The 25,512-nt window shown below is 38.5% G+C and overlaps 1 long non-coding RNA gene across 1 annotated transcript; it reads left to right on the top strand.

Annotated features, from left to right (window-relative positions):
- Positions 1 to 12,960: 12,960 nt before the first annotated feature.
- On the top strand, positions 12,961 to 20,403 carry LOC123330072. The gene is made up of 2 exons (XR_006545780.1): positions 12,961 to 13,110; positions 19,776 to 20,403. It is a non-coding gene; the product is annotated as an uncharacterized LOC123330072 (long non-coding RNA).
- Positions 20,404 to 25,512: the final 5,109 nt, after the last annotated feature.

Genomic DNA, 25,512 nt, shown 5'->3' with positions numbered 1-25,512 from the left:
CAAAAATAGTAAATTATTGTTAATAAAAAGCTAAGTGGAAAAGAGAATCCTAAGATTAGCAGAGAACTAAGTTACTTTTACCATTGGGCATTTTCTAAACCTAGAAACTTGAATTGCAATTTTAGAGCCTTACAGCATAGTGAAGTGAAGTCTCTCAGTTATGTCCCACTCTTTGCGACCCCATGGACAGTAGCCTACTAGGCTCTGCCATCCATGGGATTTTCCAGGCAAGAATACTGGAGTGGGCTGCCATTTCCTTCTCCAGGGGATCTTCCCAACCCAGGAATCGAACCTGTGTCTCCTGCATTGCAGACAGACACTTTACCGTCTGAGCCACCAGGGAAACCCTATAGCATAGTAGGGATTGAAAACAAAGGTTAACCCAAGTTAGAGAGTCTATAAGAGAGTCTTACCAACCAATAATCTAGGACGCCAGTTGGCCAAATGCTCAGTGAGAATGAATAAAAAATAAGCTCATTCCTCTGTCCCCACCTTCAGGGAGCTACAGGAAAATTTGCTTTGATATTGAGGAAAGAAAAAGGATACATTTTCCCTGAGATGTCATAATTTTAAATGAGCTTTTATATAGATTTGTAGCTCAAATCCATATCATTTGTGTGTTCAGAGACTTCAGACTATAAATTCATTTTAAAGTTTTCCTATACATAATTCTCTCAGGTATAGGACAGAAACAAGCAAAACTACCCCCCAGATATTTAGAGGAACTTGTCATCATCCAGGGACTCAAAAATTCCTGTAAATAATTTCCCAGAGAAAACAAGCAACTCAGGATTAAAACTTATGTGTACACATCAAATCAAGGCATTATGAAAACAACTAAAAAGCTAAAGCAAAATGAGTTTTCAAATATTTGAATAGTTAACACTAAATTATGAAATGCCTATTAAAGAGAAGAATTAACCTGTGAACATTATTAAAAATGACCCACAAACCTAAAAACAGAGATACTTTAGAAATAAATACATATACTTAAATTTAAGAACTCAACTGATATGTTTGTAAGCAAACTAAACACAGCTGAATAAAAAATTAAGAACTGTAAAAATAGATTAGAATAAAACTATCTACAATGTAATATGAAGAAAGTAGTGAAAAAATGAAAGTTAATACTTTTTGCACATAGAGTTAGCATGTTATCAAATTTTTTGTCAAAGCTTTAGATGGAAGGAAGGACAGAATGATGCAGATACAATATTTAGGAAGACAATGCCTGAAAATATTCCAGAAATGGTGAGACATCAGTCCGCAGATTTAAGGAACCTAATCGGTCCCCATCAAAGAAATCTCACTTTATATTAATAGTAAACCAGCACAACACCAAAGACGGATGGTGTTAAAAGAAACCAGGGCTCGGTGGAAGAGGAGGGGAGAGGATTCCTTCAATAAAGCAACAGGCTGACATTTTGTTTCTCAGCTTCAGTGAAACCAAAGCCAATGGAATGATACATTCAGTGTGCTGAAAACAAGTGACTGTCTGTCTAGAATTCTATATGCAGAGAAAATATCACTTTTAAAAAGGGAAAAACAATGGAATTTCCTTATAAACAAAAATTCAGAAAGTCATTAGCAGACCTTATGTAGTAAAATTCTAGAGGATATTCCTCAGGTGTAAGGAAAGTGATCCCAATGGAAAGTCTGAGATATAAGAAAGAATAAATAGCAAAGAAATGAGTAAGTTTTTTGAGTAAACCTGAGTTTTGACAATATAAAATCAATAATGGTAGTAATATATCATGAAGTATAAAAATATATAATTATAATTCCTAGCAAAATCATACAAATCAGAAGGCGAGTCAATGGAATTAGAGGTTTTTTAAGATTTATATTGTCTGGATGGAGGAGCCTGGAAGGCTGCAGTCCATGGGGTCGCTGAGGGTCAGACACGACTGAGCGACTTCACTTTCACTTTTCACTTTCATGCATTGGAGAAGGAAATGGCAACCCACTCCAGTGTTCTTGCCTGGAGAATTCCAGGGATGGGGGAGCCTGGTGGGCTGCCGTCTATGGGGTCGCACAGAGTCGGACATGGACACGACTGAAGCGACTTAGCAGCAGCAGCAGGAGAGAGGTAAAGTTTTTCCATTAGACTTTGATGTGTTAATTAGTCACATTATAATTTCTAGGGAAACCACTAAAAAAAGGAAACAGAATATACAACTTCCAAAGTAGAAGAAAGGAATAATAAAAAAAAAATAATCAGTTCTAAAAACACAGGACAATTTGAAATATTTGAAACAATTTGAAATACTAAACCTCAATACATTACATGTTGTAGTTAAAGGACAAAAAAATTTTTGACTACCTTTTAGAAATTCCAACTTTATTAATTATAACAGAAGAAAGAGGAAGTTTGAAAATGAAAGCCTGGGTAAAGATATATCATAAAACATTAATCAAAACAAAGTTGGTATATTGCCTCTGCCTCATTTTCTCTCCTTTCTGTCTAAGAATGCTGATTAAAAAAATAAATATAGAAACAAACAAAAAAGTAGAAACTTACAGAATGCTTGAACAAAATGAACAAGCAATGGGAGATCCCCCCCTTTTATCTACATGCATCTCTGTTGTTTCAAATTTTAAAATAAACATTTTATTTTTATAATTTGATTTTTGCTTAATTTAAAAAGCTGTCACCTGCTACTCACGTACTTATGTGTTCATGCAAACATTAAGTTCCTCCCTATATTGTTATACATAAGAGATGTTCTTATTCACACTTTACAGGTTCAACAGCAGGCTCTCAGACCTCCCCACTATGCTTAATATAAGGGACACCCAGCCTCACAGTGACAGCGGAGGCACAGCCTTGAGTGGCATGAGAACCCAGGAGCAAGTCAAAGGTCTATGAAATTTGGACTGCACTTAAGTGGTCACTGTAAAAAGAACTAAAACCAGGTAAATCTCATGAATACAGGTCACCAACCCTGAAAATCTCTGGAAGTCAGAAAAGGTACTCAAGGAAAGGAATTTCCCAGTTTAATGAAATGTATATTATGATTTATCAAGATTTGGCTAAATATGTTAATGAAATAACATCTGTGTTCACCAGCTGCCTTTACCAACTTCCCTAGAGTGTATTTGGAGAAATCCCAAATTATAAAACTTCAAGCTATGGGATGAAAATGTTGCTCAGCTGGCTTGAGCAATTACGGTGAAACATACTTGATTTCATTTTGCAATTGGGGTAAAACATTTGCAATAGCAAATTAGTGCATCTTAAAGTTTTTGTTTTTATAACCTTAATAATATTCCCTTTATATACTTTCACCTCCGATCTGGTGCAAGGAGGCTGAACCTGTATAGCAATAGTACAGATTAGACCTAGGCAGACAAGAGTAAGAAATTGTAACCCCTATAGGAAAGCAAGAAATGACACAGGCCATTTAGGATAATATATAGTTTCAAGTGCTTACAACATATGGCAAAGCAGGACTAGGAAGAAATAGAGCTGCAAGCGTAGGAAAAATAGCTAGTGCAGTTGTTTTTAAAGTAAACTTTACTAAACCATTAGGTTTTTGTCATGAGAACCACCGCAGAAAGGGAGACTAGTCCCCATCCCAATTTCAACCAAACAAATGGTCCATCTATGTGGGATTTCATTTAAAGAAAGTTTGCACTGCTTTCTAAATGACCCTTTAAAAACTTAAAACTACTTGGAAAAAGGAAATGTTTCATCACTAAGTCTTGCCTGATTCCCCTGCAACCCTATGAACTGTAGCCCCCTGCCAGGCTCCCCTGTCCATGGGATTTACCATGGACAAGACAAAACAAGACTTCTCCATGCAAGACTGGAGCAGTTGCTGTTTCCTTCTCCAGGGGATCGTCCCTGACCCAGGGATTTAACCAACATCTCTTATGTCTCCTGCATTGGCAGCCATGTTCTTTACCACTGAGCCACCAGGAAAGCCCCAAAAGTAAGTAGATCCAGATAATTTTTAATTGCCCCACTGACTGAGGAACCTAAATAAAATCGCATTGAACTCTCAGCATCACCACTTTTTACACCATAGAAAATATAATTCCCATGACCATGATCTCAGAAAAATGTTGATTCTCTTACTATACACTAGAGTCTTTCAAGTACTTTATATACATAACTGCAGCTAATCTCACAATAGCTTTGGATATCAAGACCACTTTTACACTCACTTTATAGAAAATGCAACAGGCTTAGAGTATTTTCAAAATTACCTAAGGTAAAGAAAGAATATTGTCAGAGTTCAGTTTTTCTGCCTTCAAATCTCCTGTTTTTAGCAAAGTCACAGCACTTGAAAGCAATTAATAGTTGGCTTATCACATTTAAAGCATCTGGGCTACATAGGAATTCTGTTATCCACCCTGTCATTTATACCAGATTATGAACTTAAATCTCACTGAGAGAACTATAACATTATGGGATCAATAGTAATGGGAGCGAGAGATAAAAATCCAAAATTCTAGCTTATTAGTATTACTAGTTTGCTTGTTTTTTAAAATATTACCAAGTCCTTAGATATGTAACTGGTTTTCCTTCAAATTAAGAGTCTTTGTTTTCTTTTTATAATTTCCAAACACTCAAAAAACAAACAATCTGGGTAGGAAATGGCCCCAAAAAATGGAAGACAGAAAACTCAAGAGAACACCAAATGAAAACCCAGCAGGCAACTTGAACACTGTGTTAATTGTCTTCAGAGGGAAAAGGGAGGGTCTTCCAAAATGCTAATATGGGTACAGCTTTCTGACTCATGCCTTTATCCCCCACAGCACCTGGCATATTGCTTTGCATAATCAATATTTAAATGAATGGATGGATACATATGAAGCTCAGAGCTCCAAAATGCTATATTTCAATTCTCCCCCTCAAATCTAACACCATACACTCACAATATTTCTTAAAGTCTGATGACACTGAAATCAGAAACAGGATTTGAAGCCTAATTAAGGGCACAAATTGCTTAATATTTTGAGGTTTAACGTAACAGATGCCCCATCTTTATATGAACATGTTTGTTTGAGAATCACATTTTCTGCTTATAATGCTGCTCTGGTTGTCTATATTTTTGCAAACTACCCAGCATGTGGTGGCTTAAAACAACAATTTACTATTTTCCCTTATGGTTCTGTAGGTTGACTGGTCTAACTTACGTTTTCTTGTGTGGTTGTAGTCCAGTGGCTACTGGGACTAGAGTCATGTGAATCCTTGCTGGGCTAGACATCCAAGATGGCTTATTCTCATTGCTGGTCACTAATAATGGGTAGCAACTGGGGCTAAGCTCGGCTGTCAGTGGGAGCTCCTGAAAGTCTTCTCTATGTGTCTTGGGCTTCTTACAGCAAGGTGGATTGATTCTGCGAGGAAATATCCCAAAAGATCAACAAAGAAGATATGAAACTTCTGATAGCATGGGCTCAGAGGCTACAGAGCATCACTCCTGACCCATTTTGTTGGTTACACTGGTCACTAAGGCCAGCCCAGACAAAAGGTTATGGAAACTAGACTCCATCTGGTCCCATCACTTCATGGGAAATAGATGGGGAAACAGTGGAAACAGTGTCAGACTTTATTTTTTTGGGCTCCAAAATCACTGCAGATGGTGGCTACAGCCATGAAATTAAAAGATGCTTACTCCTTGGAAGGAAAGTTATGACCAACCTAAAGAGCATAATTCAAAAGCAGAGACATTACTTTGCCAACAAAGGTCTGTCTAGTCAAGGCTATGGTTTTTCCAGTGATAATGTATGGATGTGAGAGTTGGACTGTGAAGAAAGCTGAGTGCTTTTGAACTGTGGTGTTGGAGAAAACTCTTGAGAATCCCTTGGACTGCAAGGAGATCCAACCAGTCCACTCTGAAGGAGATCAGTCCTGGGTGTTCTTTGGAAGGACTGATGCTAAAGCTGAAACTCCAATACTTTGGCCACCTCATGCGAAGAGTGACTCATTGGAAAAGACTCTGATGCTGGGAGGGATTGGGGGCAGAAGGAGAAAGGGACGACAGAGGATGAGATGGCTGGATGGCATCACTGACTCATTGGACATGAGTTTGGGTGAACTCCGGGAGTTGGTGATGGACAGGGAGGCCTGGCGTGCTGCGGTTCATGGGGTCGTAAAGAGTCGGACACGACTGAGCGACTGAACTGAACTGAACTTGACATGAGGGGCAACATACATCTTCAGAGAAGAAAGAAATTGGTAGTGGCCATAGCTAGATACTACCTACCACAAATGCCTAAACCTTAAAGAATCTTTAAAAGATTAGGTGTGAACACTACATCTGAGCATTGTGTTGTTAAACTCATTAGGATGTCCTTCTGGCATAATTGTAAATTGAATTGGCATGGTGAAAAAAAAGGTTGGAGTGTATACAAGCTTTTCCAAAAACACACAAAATTTAAAAACAACCTCATTCATTGAAACAATTTGTCAAACTATAGAATAGTTTCTATGGTTAATAAAATTCCAAATGAATATATTTCTTCTAAGGAAATACATGAAACAATATCATTATTGTTTATCTCCTAGTACTAAATTATTTCACCTAGTACTAAATCTTACTTCTTCTGAATGGCAACTTTATACATTTTGAAAAGTAAAATATAATCTTACCTTGTCTCCTGGATCTTAGTGGAAAAAAGTAAAGAGTAGCATATTTTGCCTTGCTAATGCATTCAACAATTAGCAATAAGAAGAAAAGAGATACATTTTTATTGCCCGTAATTTGTCAGAATCTATTTGTTTTGCATATTCATTTAATCTTCATAAAACGCCAAAAAGGTAGGTTTGATTGACTCCGTTTTGTAAATAAAGAAACTAAAGTTCTTTGAGGTTTAGAAACTTAAACATTTGATGGAAAGAATAGTGTTAGGGTCTTGAATTTTTTTTCTCACACTGTCTCTTCTCATGAGGCAAAGTGAGCATACCTGTGTGTCTATGTCTGAGTGTGGGGAGACAGCAAGCATATACATATAGACCTTCACAAAAATGGAGGGAGGCAGTTTGGCAACAATATATTCCAATATAAAGTAGGAGAAAATTGGAAAGGAAAATGTATTTAGAGTTTACTGGTTCATCTGATATATGAAAAGTGAAAAAGAACTACCTATATTTATATAGAAATCCTAGAAGGATTGCTTCATCTTCAGTGATTTGGGGAAAGTAGTAATTCAAATCAGTGAGAAATGAAATGAGACAAATTTCTTTATAGGCATACATTTGATGATGTGGTCACTCTATACTTCTATCAAATATACTGCTGCTACTAAGTCACTTCACTCGTGTCCGACTCTGTGCGACCCCATAGACGGCAGCCCACCAGGCTCCCCCGTCCCTGGGATTCTCCAGGCAAGAACACTGGAGTGGGTTGCCATTTCCTTCTCCAATGCATGAAAGTGAAAAGTGAAAGTGAAGTTGCTCAGTCATATCCAACTCTTCATGACCCCATGGACTGCAGCCTACCAGGCTCCTCCATCCATGGGATTTTCCAGGCAAGAGTACTGGAGTGGGTTGCCATTCCCTTCTCTTCAAATATACTAAAAGAATATTATAGGTAATATTGCTTTATATTATTTGCCTTTGTGACTAACTCTTTATCTAACCTAGTAAAATAAATAACTCAGTGAATGAATCTGAAGTAAGATTTGCACCATTTTTTCAGTTGAACAAAATTTAGAGCAATACTCTCACCTTTCTGGAAAAGAGAATGATTAAATAAATTTAGAGCTTCCAACAAAAGCCTAAAACCAAAGAAGACCAAGGTATGGAATCTGAGTCTGAAAGATAGGGTATTGTGTTATTTAAGTATTAGCACAGATGAACTTTTAAATGTGAAGCATTAAAATTTAAGTTATTTCTCAGATTTAATTTGTTAATAATATCATGCAAGGCAAATAGACTTTTGCTTAGTCTGGTAAAGTAGTGCTGAATCAATTGTAGCCACTGCCTGTTAAAATAGGGGAAAGAGAAGAAATGTAGCAGCAATCATTTGTGTATGTCTAAAGAACAAAGAAGATTTTAAATGTTTATGAAGCAGATTTTTAAAATTTCATATGATTATAACCTAAAATATGCAGGTCTTTTTGGTCTTTGCTATGATGGACCAATATCCTCTAGAACAGTCAGTTTTGACTGACATGACAACCAAGGTCAAATAGTCCCGTTTTGTGTGCCACAATCTGTCTCAATAGCAATGTTGGATTCAGCAAATATTCTTCTTTGTAGAAGTACGATTTTCCCTATATCTAGTCCATAGTCACATCTGCGATGCCTGACATAAAATAAGGACTCAGCAGATACATTAGTAGTAAATTGAATGTATCTTTTTCTGAATTATAGAGAGGCCAACATTAGACTACATCCAAGACTTTCTACTAATATCTGAATGCTTTGTGAATTGCATGTATATATAATCCCTAGTTATATCAATCCAGGTAATTTATACAAATATTTTGGCTATTCTGACTCACTGGATCAATCAAATCCTTCAAAACCAACTGGCTCATTTATGAACAATGCAGTCCTACAGATGATTTTAACATTGCTGTTTCCCTTAACAACTTGCATTGATATGTCATCTTATTACAACTGTTCATAAGGTTTTTCCTGGAAAGCCAGCTTATAGATAAAAAATCACAGAGTGTGTGGAAGAATACAGCCTCCTCTTTCCTATGTTTAAGACTCATACAGCTCTATCTGATTGTCATGTTTTATGAGCAGCCAGTGGTTTGACAAACAAGTCTTGTCTTTCACGTATATCTCTTATCTTGGTCCATGTCCAATCCAAGGCTCAGGTCTGCTGCAAAAGCTGATGTCTAATGCACAGTGCCACAGTCTCTAAAATTGGAGTCATTTAGTTTGCCCACGCCCTCTGTGAGATAAGAAATTGGTGGTGTTAAATTTGTAGATAACCATTAAGGTAGTAGTTCCCAAACACTATGTTTCTTAGCAACCTCTACTCAAGTAGGGTGGCATTTGCTGTACGTGCTCTCATCTATCTAATCAAATATCCTGCCCCTAATAGTAATCAACAAAGAGGTATTTCAAAGGAAGAGACCTTTCTCTTTTTTTAAAAAACTACTTCTAAAAATAATATAGCATAAGAAAAAGCACTACATGGGAAAGACTCTCAATTTTAATTCCCATGGGCAATAAACCCATATTCAGAAACATTGAATAACCTTTCTCTTCAGTCTCCACTGGCCAGGCTACAAGGACCTGGTGGTGGTCATAAAATTTTCCAGCACTTTTGAAGACCCAGACACAATAATTACCTCCATAAATCTCACTCAGGCCACACAGCTTGCTCTCCAAGAACATTGCTTTCTCTTTTTTTAATCCACTTTTGCTTTCTAAAAGATATTCTGGGCTACAAGATGTGGCTTCTCAGGCTAGCAGGGTGCCCTTTCTAGTCTTCACTTTGGTCACCCGTGAACCCAAACACTCACAACCTTTTCTTAAAGGGTAGCAGTCGATCCCATCTGCCCTCCTTCAGCTTCCATAAGTGAAAATTCCATCATCTTGGAAAAAGTTGCAGACACTCTTTGGCTTTGACCTTGTGACTCCATGAAAAAGTTCTAGCACGCTGAAGACTGAAGGTATCTAAAGTTGCAGAGTAACATATCATTGATAGGACTCCCTCTTTGCAAAGCTCAATTATTGCAGGAGCATTTAAGATTTCTACTCAGGGTGCTTTCCTTTTACCATCTGGTAATATCCTCACAGCATTATAGTGAAAGCTTCATAATGAGAGTTTTACCCTTCCTCACACAATATTCTATACAAAGAATCTACTAAGTTGTTTGTTTTTTTAAGTTGAGTTCTATTGTATTTATTAATGTCCCACAGGGAGCCCAAACAACAAGGCACTATCAAATGGTAAAACTAAGCACTGCTCACCACATTTTATTTTCAATAGTCAGGATAATCTCCTGAAAGTCTTTCACTAAACATTCCCACATACAAATTTTTAAAAACTCTGGTAAAACTAACAGAAAAATTACATGAATATACTTATGTATTTATTCTTCTTTCAGTTCAGTTCAGTCACTCAGTCATGTCCGACTCTATGTGGAGTGGACTGCAACCCCATGGGCTGCATTACGCCAGGCTCCTCTGCCCATCACCAACTCCTACAGCTTGCTCAAACTCATGTCTATAGAGTCAGTGATATCATGCAACCATCTCATCCTTCCTGTTCTTCCTTAACATGAGACATTTGAAAAGAGAGAACTTCATGACACCAAATGGGGTTCAGATCCTACCATTTAACTGACAAAGAATATTAATATTTCCTAGTGTTTATTGAAATGATAATAACTTGCATCAGGATTATAGGATTAAATGAGAAAATGGGATAAAAGTCCCTCATAAAATGCCTAGCACGTAGTAAATTTCAATAAATGTTTATTGGCCTATACTCAACCAATATGAAGATGGAAGAAATATTAGACAGAAATTCCTCATTCCACTCAGGTAGCAAGGCCTTAGAGAGCTTGCCAAAAGATTTGCACCACGTGGAACTGCCAAAAGCATTTCCACCATCCATTAAGGTACAGGTGGGCATAAACTGTATTCATACTGAAGAAATAGCTTTAGATTTACGTTACTGAGGAAACATATTAAAATTTCATATTTCTTTCTGAAGTATTACTCCTACCGAGTTAGTGAGCTTGTCATCTGTGTATAAAGAAGACTCACTTTCAAGGAGAATGAAAAATGGTTCTCTTCTATAATCAGGGACTCACCTCTGTATCCTCCCTAGTAACATCAGCCATCGTGACTCTGGCTCCCTAGCAACCATGTCTTTCTATATCAGACAGCTTTATTTGAAACAATCTTCACTGGAGAAACTGGAGTTGAAAAGAGTCCACATAATTTTTTTTTTTTAATGAAATATCCATGAGAATCGGTACAGTCAATTCCTCTTGGGATGCTAAGTAATTTTCCTTGTATAATTTTAATAAAAATTTTAAAGAGCACAGATTTGTCAAAGACCTGAATATATATATATATTTCATCAGGTAAGTACTTTGTTGCAAATGTTATACTTAAAGAGCAGTAATATAAGAAATGGTAAATTTGTTCAAACTAGAAAGTTCTAAAAAGCAACACACCACATATTTCATAAGAACTTTGTGTTTCTAAACACAATTTTGATGCAACAGTCTGTCCTTTGAGTCTTTCTGCCCTACAGCCTCTGGGTGAGCTAATTTCTATATTGAGTTGGTTCTCAGCGCCAGAGGTCTGACAGAACATAGGAAAGTTTAAGCAAACAGTTCACTTTATTTGAAACGGATTTACTACTGTCACTGGGAACACTGTGTCCCTCCTGCCCTCGTTTTATGGCCCACGCACCTGATGAGCTGGCTCCTGACATAGGTAATCCTCATGTGCACTCACGAGCCACCTCAGCCTTCCTCACGAGCCCGCCATACAACCTCCACTTCAAACCCACCACCTTCTCAGCCAAAATCACAAAGAACCAAACTTCGTGGTCTGATTGTCTACAGAGTAACTTATATTCTTATAAAAATGAAGAAAATACCAAAAAAAATCATGCCTTACAAAAACGATTGATATTCAAAACCAGGAAATATCTCATATGGATATTAAACAAATAATATCACCTAAACAAATTGTATATTGTAGCTTCAAATCTTGTTCTGTACATAGAGATATGATATCTTAGGGAAAGTATTTTAAAAAATAAAAACTTCAATAATAATAACAGTAATAGTACTAATAACAAATGCTTTTACAAATATATAGCATCTTAAACTGGAGACGGGAATGGCAGTCCACTCCATGGAGAATCCCATGGACAGGCTACAGTCCATGGGGTCGCAAAAGAGTCCACTCCGTGGAGAATCCCATGGACAGGCTACAGTCCATGGGGTCGCAAAAGAGTCAGGTGACTGAGAGACTAAAACAACAGCAAACTTTTAAAACTATTTAAACATGTCGTATACAGGGTTAACTCGGAAACCTGTGAAACAAAAATAGCAGACTATTATTATTCCCATACTATAGACAGTGAGACGAATACAGTGACTTGTTCAATGTCACCTGGTAAATTAGGGACAGAACGAACCTAGAGCCAAGCTCTCCTAGGTAGGAACTCTGGGCACTGAAGGAAGTTCTGAGCCTCTTAGAATCAGGACAGGCTGCAGCAGAAGCGCTCTTCATTGTGCATCTGTCTCTCCAGGCCCCAGGGTCAGTCCCACCTTAACTGATGCCCTGTCTCTCCTTTCAGGTCAACATCTATTATAATTGCTCCCACCTTACAGAAAAATAGGAGAGACTCTGCTGATTTAAGCTTTGCAGCTCTGCTTACAAGAGGAGAATAGCATAACCATAAGATATATGCCACCAACCAAGATATTTAACAAGGAACACAACAGTTTAAACAACACTTAGTTACTCAGTACTTCCTAACCCCCGGGCACTTTTTTAGGCTTTTGGAAAACAACTAAGAGAAGAGACAACAATCCGTCCTCATGGAGTTTACATTCCAGAATAGGAAACAGATAATAACTTAGACATAATATATAGGTACATGATATAGCATGTTAGATCATGATGAATCCAAGGAGATGAAAATGGGACAGGCTAGAGAGGTTGGGGATACTGGATCATGGGTGGCAATAGGGCTGCAATTGTTAGTGGTATAAAACAATAGCTGAGGTATAAAACAATGGACAGTACGTGGTCCCTCCTCAAAAGAATCAAGCAGAATCTCATGAAGAAGAGAGGAACAGAGCAGGAGGGACTGACCATAGACGAAGTACAAATAACATGCCATCATGAACACGTTTTAATAGTCACTACATAGAAAATGTCTAGACAGGAAAAACCCAGGGATTACTTAGTATATCAAAGCAAGTTTACATCCCCTACACCCTCTGGTGCTATGTCCCTCCAGGGACTAACTGATGAGATCTAAATTTATGTTTGCTCCTCTGTTTAGGCTAAACAGATTCCCATGTTTCCTCATACTCTGTATGTATCATATCCTGACTCCTCCTCAAGACAAATTCTGGATGCAAGAAATTCCATCTTTAAGCTATGTCCTTGTAGTTGGCACCCACCAAGTTCTGGAACCACAGTCAACTTGATTCCAGGTAAACTGTCATCTCTCCTCTCCATGACTGTTGGACTCATCAATCCAGGACCCCTGGACTGATGAGCTTTAATTCCACTTATTCTCCATCCAAGGCCATTTTACCCCATACCATATTCCTTTCAAGAGGTAGTGGGATACCTTAGCAGTTTAGTGCATTTTTCGCTCTCCCACACTGTCTTATCCAGGATATCAGTTCCTTCCTCTTTTGGTCTTTTTTTTTTTTTTTTTTCTCCTTCAACCAATCTGTAGACTCCATTTCTGATAATGATTTACAGATTTCTGTCTTCTCTTCCAGATTTATCCAAATGGATCAGTACTGTTAAAGGCTTCTCCTAATGGTATTTGAATCATGATAGTTCTTAGATACAAATTGCTGCCTGGTAGGAATTCTCTCTATATAATAAGAAGGCTCTCTTCCACCAAACTAAACTAGAAGGTCAGGTCAGGTTACAAGGTAGCCAGCTAATTTAAGCTCAAAATTCAGCTTCTGGAAAATTAAAATGAAAAGCACTAGAGAACCTAAATATAGTTTAAATCTCTGCTGTCCTTTGATTATACATAGAGACAGTATCAAGAAAAGCGGTGCCTGACTGAGTAAGTCAAGTGTAACTACCATCGATTACATTTAACCACAAATGGAAAAGTGAATACAATAAACTGTTCAGTTCAGTTCAGTTGCTCAGTCGTGTCCGACTCTTTGTGACCCCATGAATCACAGCACACCAGGCCTCCCTGTCCATCACCAACTCCCGGAGTCTACTCAAACTCATGTCCATCAAGTCGGTGATGCCATCCAGCCATCTCATCCTCTGTTGTCCCCTTCTGCCCCTAATCCCTCCCAGAGTCAGGGTCTTTTCCAATGAGTCAACTCTTCACATGAGGTGGCCAAAGTACTGGAGTTTCAGCTTTAGCATCAGTCCTTCCAAAGAACACCCAGGACTGATCTCCTTCAGAATGGATCTCCTTGCAGTCCAAGGGACTCTCAAGAGTCTTCTCCAACACCACAGTTCAAAAGCATCAATTCTTCGGCGCTCAGCTTTCTTCACCGTCCAACTCTCATATCCATACATGACCACTGGAAAAACCATAGCCTTGACTAGACGGACCTTTGTTGGCAAAGTAATGTCTCTGCTTTTTAATATGCTGTCTAGGTTGGTCATAACTTCCCTTCCAAGGAGTAAACATCTTTTAATTTCATGGCTGCAGTCACCATCTGCAGTGATTTTGGAGCCCAGAAAAATAAAGTCTGACACTGTTTCCCCATCTATTTCCCATATATCCAATTCTTGAAAGGTTTGTTTTAAATATTTGAATAACAAGCAGATATATTTAGATAAGTGCTGTTTATACAAAAGGAATCAGAAAAAGAAAGGATGAGTACTCATAAAGCTTACTTTAGTATGCTTTTTTTCTAAACATCAAAAGTAATAAACAACTTTCTAAACATGACATAATTTATTCCCTAAAGATAAAAATAAATTGGATTCTACTTTAGTCTAGATAATTATATTTACTGTATTGATATATTTACTTTGTTATTACATATGAAAAACAATTTTACTTCAATAATGTTTTTTAAAATTAAGTTTCCATTGTAAAATAGCATGTGCTCTTCTTTATGAAAAATTTGGAAGAATCAGAAAATCACATATAACTGATTAGATATATAAAAGGATTGATCAGGTGCCAAAAGGGCAAGTTTACGCCCCAAGGCAGAGTGTATGCCATTCCACACTAGCCTGGCTTTTTGGTTATCTTTTGGTCTTAAACACAACAGAAGTTATATTCCAGTGGTAACAGCAGTAATAAAATGAAGCTTAAATCAAGAAGGAAAGAAATAAAGCAATCTGCATATACATTGGGAAAAAGATCTGACCTGGCAGTCCTTAGTCCTGGGTTCCATGGATGGCTCTGACATTGACTAGCTATGTGGTGAGGAACCTCTGGGTAAATCACCTGATGTCTGCTAGTCAAAATTCCATCAAATTGATATTTCTCACAACTAAGTAGGATTCAGATATTTTAATCAAGTACATTAAATAAAAGCCAGTCCTTCTGGGAAAAAAAAACAAAATAGTAATAACTATAGAAATTCAAATTTATATCTCACAAATTACCTACACAATTTATCTGATCAACAATAGCCTTTTATCTTAATTATCTGAGAAGAAAATGAAATATATTCTGAACTTTTTATTCTTATTATTGCTTTTTCCCTATTCTCGGAAATTTTTGAAAGAAAACTAATTAAATGTATTTTCTTGATTGAGGACAGAAATAAGTACAAAACTATCTAAGCGCCTAGCTAGGTTGAGTCAGTTTAAATAGAAAGAATTTAATCATTCAAATTTACTGAGAGTGTTGTCAGAATTAAAGCTAGGCTCTTTAAATAAAGTGATCATGCTGAATTGCAAGAACAGCAAAATATAAGCTGTGTTTTTCTTAAGACCATAGTGAATGTCTTTGCCTACACCCTTCAGTTCTAAAAAGGTTCTATGCAAATTATCTATCGAAAATCAGATATCAGTAACATTGGAGATCATTCTTCCCATCTTTCACATTAATTTCACTTTCAGGGTGTCTCTAGAAACCAACCTAACCCAGCTCAATCTTACTTTGAAAGTCAAATCCTAGCAATTCTGGGACTGTTCTAAATTAGAGAGTCAGCAGGAGATTCCTTGATATTGGGTACGTTTAGCTACATCTAGGCAATAAAAATAGCTAACTCAAGAATCTCTTTCGGAATTTGTTCATAGCTTATTTTGTCACTTATTCACAAATATTTCCTGAGTTTCATCTAGAAAGGCACTATTTTAGGCCCTTGGGTCAAAGATTCTTGTCCTCATGCCTTTGTGAATCTTATATTCTAATCTGGAGAGACAGATATTACATAATACACATTATACATGAGTACATCATTACAGTGTATTAGAAAATGGTACGTGCTGTGAGTAAAAGAAAAAGTGGAGCGTGGTAAGAGGGATAAAGTAGACCAGGATGGGGTGATTAAGGCAGGGTGGGGAATTGCACCAAAGTTTTTTTACTAAGTGACTAAGAATGATGGTTTGGTCATCAAATGATATTAGGAAGATGGAGGCAAGAGCAAGTTGCACGAGGGGTGGGTCATGGGGCATGTGGGCTGAAGGTTGGAGATCAGAAGTTCAGTTTGGGATATGCCGAGAAAGAGATGTCTATTAGAAATGAACATCTGATGATCCACTTGATTCTGCATTATATTAAGATTGAGCAGGAAAACGGTTCTTGATACTCATTCAGAGGTTGAAAGGGAAATTTGAAACCTCTACTTGAGAGTCCCTTGGACTGCAAGGAGATCCAACCAGTCCATTCTGAAGGAGATCAGTCCTGGGTGTTCTTTGGAAGGACTGATGCTAAAGCTGAAACTCCAGTACTTTGGCCACCTCATGTGAAGAGTTGACTCATTGGAAAAGACTCTGATACTGGGAGGGATTGTGGGAAGAAGAAGGGGATGACAGAGGATGAGATGGCTGGATGGCATCACTGACTTGATGGATGTGAGTCTGAGTGAACTCCTGGAGTTGGTGATGGACAGGGAGGCCTGGCGTGCTGCGATTCATGGGGTCACAAAGAGTCGGACACAACTGAGCGACTGAACTGAACTGAAAGAGAAACAAAGATACAGATGTCCTAATGAACCATTACCTTCTAAGGAAGAGCTTAGATTTTGATATAAATGAAGTTGAAATCTTTGTGTCTTGTCATGACATGTCCATATACGAATAGTAGTATTACGTCTTACTTTCAGAGATGTAATAAACTTCATAGGAAATAGACACTTGGATCTTAAAAGAGAAAAACGTAAAATGTAAGCTACATGGAGAGGTTTCACAGCAAGAAGAAATAAATTTCCTTGGGGATTTGGAAGCCTAAAACAAGCTAGTTTTCCCTGGTTGTGCAAATTCCTATTGCCCTGAAACCTAGATCTGAAAGCAAGAAGCTCCAACTAAAGAATGTCATCTGTGGGCAGTGGCATCTCCCACTACAGAACCAATGGCATTAAATTTAGGAGAAAGTTGTAAAATGCTTCATAAGAATCTCTGACTTTATGAAACCCACATACTATCTAGGAAATGGTTATATAGTATTTTCGCTAAATGTTTTTAATTTATCCAATTGACTGTATATTGACTTTTAAAAAATGATCTCCCAGTAGACCAAAGACTTTTAAGAAGTGTTGGAATAAGCGGTTGGTCCTCCCATTTAACACTACACCTTTGTTTAGACAAAGCTTCTCTTCTTCTGGGTCACTTTCAGAACTTCCCAACTCAGAGCTCTCATCTGCATCACAGTCTTTACCCCAAGCCAAGTATCTGAAGGTCACACAACACAAAATAATCCTTTCATATATCATCTCTGGATTTTATGCTTCTAAAGTCCTAGAGCCATAGTAAGTAAGCAGTTTATAAAATTACAGTGGGTTGTGTGTGTCTGTGTGTATACATATATACATATAGATGTATATGCTTTTAATACATATATACATTTCAATACACGCACATGTTCCTTAATATCTTTTCAGATCCTTAGCAGCATCCTTATCTAGATGCATTAGTAGAGACTCAGCAAAAGTTGCCAATCTATTGATTGTCCCTCAGTGTGTCTGAAATTCAGCTTAACTATTAACACAACATTTGAAATCATTTAATCCCCATTTTGTTTTTCTCCACTGGAAAATGACCAAACTGTTGAACATGATGAAAGAGTTTAATTTTAAAGTAGTATTTTAAAAATTATTTCAAAGTCTCAATAACCATAAATGGATTTTTAAAAGATAAAAAATGTAAAAAATTACATAAAAATGTAATTAGAAAGGAAAATCCCACTGGCTTCCCATCTATAGCAGAACTGAATCCGATTACTTGGATTAGGTCAAGATTTCTGCATGATTAACATTTTATGATTTATTTAAAACGTCATGTAAATTGTAGAGCATTGCTAAGCCAAGCCAGATTTGATCTGTGAGCATTTTATTATATCTGACAAACCCTAATTTGGTTTGTTTTCATTTCTGTAGCGTTTAACTAATGCAAAAAAAAAAATTGCATGTAAACGATGATTAAAAACTTGTTATCAAAAGAGTTACCATCATGTTGCTCTAAGCTTGTTTATTGGAGTATAATCCTATTCTCCAGCTTTTAAGGAAAAGAGGCAAATATCTCAGTTAATTACTGTTTCATTGCTAGTACCCCAGAGCAAGTGCAGTTAAGTGTTCAATGTTCCAAAGTAATTGGCAAGGACTTAGAAGAACCAGGACATATAAATTTGCACTAACAACTTAAGCTAATTGGCAAAATGGAAATAAATACAAGAATTTAGTGATGATCCAGCACTGAAATAAAAAGAATGGCTGACAGCACAAGCCAAGAACACAGTTCAGCTAAACCTGTGATAATTATAAGACACTTCAATTGGGATTTCAAATGAAATAATGTGCTCAAATCACTCAGAGCATTTCTATTTAATCACTGTGCATGTACCTAAGAGGGAAATTTTTATACAGATAAAGGGCCACAGTAAGTAACAACACTTCATGTCTACACTTTCTCTACAATATCCACTAGTAAAGCAAAGGAATGTTGTGAATGCAGAAAAAAATGCCTCAAAAAATTATTTGGCCTGCAGATTGGTAAAACTGTCTCTGTATCATTGAAAAAAAAAAAAGCCCCAAACGTAGCTTATTCCCTGAGAGATGTTCATTACCCAGGAGACATTTCTACCTACGTGATGACCATGTGCCAACCAGAGGGCAAAAAGCCCTAGGTCACTGTCCCTCCTGTAAACATCACCAGTTACTATTATTGTGTTCTTAATTTGATTGTCTGAAGTCATTAAATAGAGCATAGACTCTCCAGAACACAGTTGAAGGAGGGGGAATTTTTTTTCTTCTTTGCAAAGTTTCAACCACAGCACACCATTAAAAAAAAAAAAAAAAAAAGTTGATAGTTGTAACCGCTGAGGTGGAGTCCAGTAATAAACCGCAACAGATGCTCTGCAGTGAGGGAAGGACGGTGCAGTGAGGCGTAAGTGTTGACAGGGTAAACACAGCATCGGGATGGTGGCTGCACCCGCTCCTTGGACAGTAGCTCCATGGTGCTTTTATACACACGGCAAACAGGAGCTGGGAATTTATATGCAATGCAGGGAAGGCAATGGAACCCCACTCCAGTACTCTCGGCTGGAAAATCCCATGGACAGAGGAGCCTGGTGGGCTGCAGTCCATGGGGTTGCGAAGAGTTGGACACGACTGAGCGACTTCACTTTCACTTTTCAGTTTCATGCATTGGAAAAGGCAATGGCAACCCACTCCAGTGTTCTCACCTGGAGAATCCCAGGGATGGGGAGCCTGGTGAGCTGCTGTATATGGGGTCGCACAGAGTCAGACATGACTGAAGCGACTTAGCAGCAGCAGCAGCCAGGATCTTAATTTTAGGTTTTCCTTATTGAAATACACACCAGTTGTATACTTTACCCATCACCCCAACCCCTCCCCTAATCCCTTATTTCCCTCCAATCCCAAGGATGTGCTGGAGCTGGTCAGTGATAGAGACAATAGTGGCCATGATATCCTCAGCATCTGGTCCCCAGTCTACCTTTCCAGACCCATCTTCTACCCCGTTCCCACAGTGCTTCCACGGTCTCTATGTCCGCATTTCAGCAAGCAGCCCCCCACTCCTGGATCCTCCACATGCTGTTACGACTTCTCTCTTCCAAGAACGTTCCTGACTGGCTACCATCTACCCATCCAGGACTCAGATCAGTCGCTGACTCCTCTTTGCAGTCTCTCCAATTTCTCCTGACAAGGAGTGTCTCAGAGTCAAAGATATGCTTGGGGGGGAGGGGGACAAACCAGTTCTGCCAGTTATTAGTGGTATAACTCCTGTTCACAGGATGACCCCAGTTTTCTCCTTTGTAAAATAAGCATATAAACATGTGTGTGTCACTGTCAGCTGCCTCTCAGGGTTCTTTGTGTGTGTGTGTGTGTGTGTGTGTGTGTGCGGTGTTCAATCACTACAAAGTTAAATGTTTAGCACAGTGCCTGGCACAAAGAATCCACCAACAGCTGCTGTAATCATTATCACTTGTTCTCCCAGAACACTTTGTCATGATTCTCTAATAGTGTTTATCAAATCATGTAATAATTGTTTGCTTGTCAATCTCCTACCTGGATAAGCTCTGCTCAGCTCTGTGTCTCCAATAACCAGAAGGGGTCTGGCACCTAATATGTAATAAATGCTTATATTTTTAATTAATACCCATAATTCATGTTCTTCATAATAGTGTTTTAAAATGTTCTTAACTAAAGCTTTCAACTATGGCTTTTTCTTATCCACAATTCTGTGGATGAAACGCAAATAGAAGAATACAGCTCACTTGTACAGTTGTTCAGAAATCAGTGACAGCAGGCATTTCTGGAGGTTGCTGCTAAGTCACTTCAGTCATGTCTGATTCTGTGCGACCCCATAGACAGCAGCCCACCAGGCTCCCCCGTCCCTGGGATTCTCCAGGCAAGAACACTGGAGTGGGTTGCCATTTCCTTCTCCAATGCATGAAAGTGAAAAGTGAAAGTGAAGTCGCTCAGTCGTGTCCGACTCATAGCGACCCCATGGACTGCAGCCCACCAGGCTCCTCTGTCCATAGGACTCTCCAGGCAAGAGTACTGGAGTAGGGTGCCATTGCCTTCTCCATCTGGAGGTAGAGCAGAAGGCAAAACTGATAAGAGGAAGGTATGAGAAAGTCAGTGTTGGGGGAAACTGGGACCCATGGAATGTTGAGTCACCTAGGCAGGGCATGTAGTGGAGTTTGCATGGAAGAGTCAAACATTACAGATGGGAACAACCACCCCAGAAAAGAACCTCAACAAACAGCATAGTTCACAACCTAAGAGTTACAGGTAAAAAGCAACCTGAGATGGTTTTCAGTGTTCAGAGAAACAAAGACAAGACAAGCAAGTTTGAAAAGCAACCAAACATAAATAATCAGTGAAATAAAAATCTTAATGGATGGATTAAAAAATAGTCTAGGCCCAAGTAAGGAAAGAATTGGGCTTCCCTGGTAGCTCAGCTAGTAAAGAATCCACCTGAAATGCAGGAGACCCCAGTTCAATTCCTGGGTAAGGAAGATCCCCTGGAGAAGGGACAGGCTACCCACTCCAGTATTCTTGCACTTCCCTGGTGGCTCAGATGGTAAAGAATCCACCTGCAATGCGGCAGACCTGGGTTCGATTCCTGGGCTGGGAAGATCCCCTGGAGGAGGGCATGGCAACCCACTCCAATATTCTTGCCTGGAGAATCCCCATGGACAGAGGAGCCTGGTAGGTGACAGTCCATGGGGTCACAAAGAATCGGACATGACTGAGCAACTAAGCAAAGCACAGCACAGGGAATGAAAGGGTGCGTTGGAAGACAGACATGAGAAAGAAAATAATGTATCTGGAATCTAAAATAATATATCTCAACTATATCCAGAAGCCCTGGGATTAAAGATCACTATGCAAGTTCAGTACTTAGGAATGTAGCTGGATGCACATATACTAAAAATAAATTAAATGTGTAATAAATACTTCAGTAAGATTAACTGTTTTCTGTTGTACAGTCACTCAGTCATGTCTGACTTTTCGCAACCCCATGGACTGCAGCACACCAGGCTTCTCTGTCCTTCACTATCTCCCAGAGCTTGCTCAAACTCATGTCCATTGAGTCAGTGATGCCATCCAACCATCTCATCCTCTGTCATCCCCTTCTCCACCTGCCTTCAATCTTTCCCAGCATCATGGTCTTTTCTAATGAGTCGGCTCTTTGCATCAGGTGGCCAAAGTATTGGAGCTTCAGCTTCAGCATCAGTCCTTCCAATGAATATTCAGGGTTGATTTCCTTTAAGATTGACTTCTTTGATCTCCTTGCAGTCCCAGGGACTCTTAAGGGTCTTCTCAAACACTAGAATTCAAAAACATCAATTCTTCAGTGCTCAATTGTTTTATAATACCATGTAATACTATGTATTCAACATATCTCAAGTTATTTATTGTATCTTAGAACTATACAAATTGATTATTGTGACTAATATTTATGATATAGTTGTTCATGTTTTGTCTAATATTAAAAATCATGGGGACTTCCCTGGCAGTCCAGTGGTCAAGATTCCACACTCCCTATGCAGGGATCATAGGTTTGACCCACAGTTGGGGAACTAAGATCTCACATGTCACACAGCACAGACTAAAAATATTTAAAAATAACAAATATTTTTTTTAAATGATGAACTTTCATAGTGGTAAATAATGTTTCCATATTTTCTTCTGAAACTAGGGAGGATACATAGTTAAGACAGATACTCCATTCAAAAATACCACACAGCAAACGATACTTAGAAACAGTAGTTAGCCATACAAGTAACATATAATTTTGTGATTTATGGTTTAAATTGTGAATAAAACATGATTACATAAATCCAAACTTTCATACTGGAGCAGTTTTCAAACCTACATATTAAAAGGATTTTCACGTATCTTCTTAGACATTGTTGCTGTTGTTCAGTTACTAAGTTGTGTCTGTCTCTTTGTAACTGCATGGATTGCAGCACGCCAAGCTTCCCTGTCCTTCACTGTCTTCCAGAGATTCTCAAACTCATGTCCATTGAGCCAGTGATGCCATCCAGCCATCTCATCCTCTGTCGTCCCCTTCTCCTCCTGCTCTCAATCTTTCCCAGCATCAGTCTTTTCCAGTGAGTCAGCTCTTCACATCAGGTGGCCAAATTATTGGAGCTTCAGCTTCAGCATCAGTTCTTCCAATGAATATTCAGAGTTGATTTCCTTTAGGATTGACTGGTTTGATCTCCTTGCAGTCCAAGGGACTCTCAAGAGTCTTCTCCAGCACTACAATTCGAAAGCATCAATTCTTCAGCGCTCAGCTTTCTTTCTAGTTCAACTCTCACATCCATAAATAACTCCTGGAAAAATGATAGCTTTGACTATATGGACCTTTGTCAGCAAAGTATTGTCTCTGCATTTTAATACACTGTCTAGGTTTGTCATAGCTTTTTTCCCCAAGGAGCACGTGTATTTTAATTTCATGGCTGCAGTCATGATCTGCAGTGATTTTGGAGCCCAAGAAAATAAAATCTGTCACTGGTCCCACTTTTTCCCCTTTTATTTGCCATGAAGTGATGGGACCAGTTGCCATCATCTTAGTTTTTTGAATGTTGAGTTTTAAGTCAGCTTGTTCACTCTCCTCTTTCATGTTCATCAAGAAGTTCTTTAGTTCCTCTTTGCTTTCTGCCATTAGAGTTACATCATCTGCATATCTGAAGTTATTGATGTTTCTCCCAACAATCTTGATTCCAGCTTGTGAGTCATCCACCCTGGCATTCACATGATGTACTCTGCATATAAGTTAAATAGCAGGTGACAATATACAGCCTTGACATACTCCTTTCCCAAATGTGAACCAGTCCATGTTTCATGCTCAGTTCTACTGTTACTTCTTGACCTGCACACAGGTTTCTCAGGAGACAAGTATTGTGGTCTTGTATTCCCATGTCTTTAAGAATTTCCCACAGTTTGTTGTGATCCATAAAGTCAAAGGCTTTAGTGTAGTTAATAAAGCAGATGTATTTTTGGAATTTGCTTGCTTTTTCTATGATTCAGTGGGTGTTAGCAGTTTGATCTCTGGCTCCTCTGCTTTTTCTAAATCCAGTTTGTTTATCTGGAATTTCTCAGTTCAAGTACTGTTGAAGCCTAGCTTGAAGGATTTTGAGCATTACCTTCCTAGCATGCAAAATGAGCCTTATGGCATGGTAGTTTAAACATTATTTGGCATGGCCTTTCTTTGGGACTGGAATGAAAACTGACCTTTTCCAGTCCTGTGACCACTGCTGAGTTTTCCAGATTTGCTGGCATATTGAATGCTGCACGTAAATAGCATCATCTTTTAGGACTTGTAATAGTTCAGCTGAATTCTATCACCTCCACTAACTTTGTTCTTAGTAATGCTTCCTAAGGACCACTGGACTTCACACTTCAGGATGTATGGCTCTGGGTGAGTGATCACACCATGGTGGTTATCTGGGTCATGAAGATCTGTTTTGAATAATTCTTCCGTGTATTCTTGCCACCTCTTTCTAATCCTTTCTGCTTCTGTTAGGTCCATACTGTTTCTGTCCTTTATTGTGCCCATTATTGCATGGTATGTTCCCTTTGTATCTCCAATTGTCTTGAAGAGATTGCTAGTCTTTCGCATCCTATTTTTTTCCCTCTGTTTCTTTGTCCACTTAAGAAGGCTTTCCCATCTCTCCTTGCTCTTCTCTGGAGCTCTGCATTCAGTTGTATATACCTTGCCTTTTCTCCTTTGCCTTTTGCTTCTCTTCTTTTCTCAGCTATTTGTAAGGCCTCCTCAGACAATCACATTGCCTTCTTGCATTTGTTTTTCTTTGGGATGGTTTTGGTCACCACCCCCTGTACAATGATATGAATCTCTGTCCACAGTTCTTCAGGCACTCTACCATGTCTAATCCCTTGAATCGGTTCATCACCTCCACTATATAATCATAAAGGATTTGATTTAGGTCATATGTGAATTGCTTAGTGGTTTTCCCTACTTTCTTCAACTTAAGTCTGAATTTTGCAATAAAGAGCTAATAATCTGAGCCAAATCAGCTCCCAGACTTTTTTTTTTTTTTTTTTTTTGACTGACTGTATAGAGCTGCTCCATCTTCAGCTGCAAAGAATATAATCAATCTAATTTCAGTGTTGGCCTATGGTGATGTCCATGTGTAGAGTCTTCTCTTTTGTTGAAAGGGGGTGTTTGCTGTGACTAGTGTTCTCTTGACAAAACTCTGTTGGCCTGTGCCCTGCTTCATTTTGTTCTCTAAGCCCAAACTTCCCTGTTTTTCAGGGTATCTCTTGACTTTCTACTTTGGCATTCCAGTCCACCATGATGAAAAGACATCTTTTTTGGTTTTAATTCTAGAAGGTCTTGTAGGTCTTCACAGAAGCATTCAACTTCAGCTTCTTCAGCATTCGTGGTTGGGGCATAGACTTGGATTACTGTGATGTTGAATGGTTTGCCCTGGAAATGAACCTAGTTCATTCTGTCCTTGTGATAGTAGTTATAATGTGACACCTATGATTTCTTCACTGGTGAGCGGGAAGCAGGCAGTTGGAGAGCAGTGATTTTGTCTTTCAGTCTGTGAAGTGGAGGTTTTTCCATTTTCTGGTTCCTGCCCAAGGCTGCACATCCCACCTGTGGGATGGTGGGGCCACTTGTAGAACTAAAACATGCTTCCAGAAGATCCAGGAGGTTCACACGCTTCAGAAGCAGCTTGTCAGAACACAGAATGAACCAAAATGCCAACATGGCCAAGACAG

This window comes from Bubalus bubalis, chromosome 17, assembly GCF_019923935.1.
Source record: "Bubalus bubalis isolate 160015118507 breed Murrah chromosome 17, NDDB_SH_1, whole genome shotgun sequence".
Taxonomy (NCBI): domain Eukaryota; kingdom Metazoa; phylum Chordata; class Mammalia; order Artiodactyla; family Bovidae; genus Bubalus; species Bubalus bubalis.
Note: the sequence above shows the minus strand (reverse complement) of the source record. Positions and strands in the feature narration are given on the sequence as shown.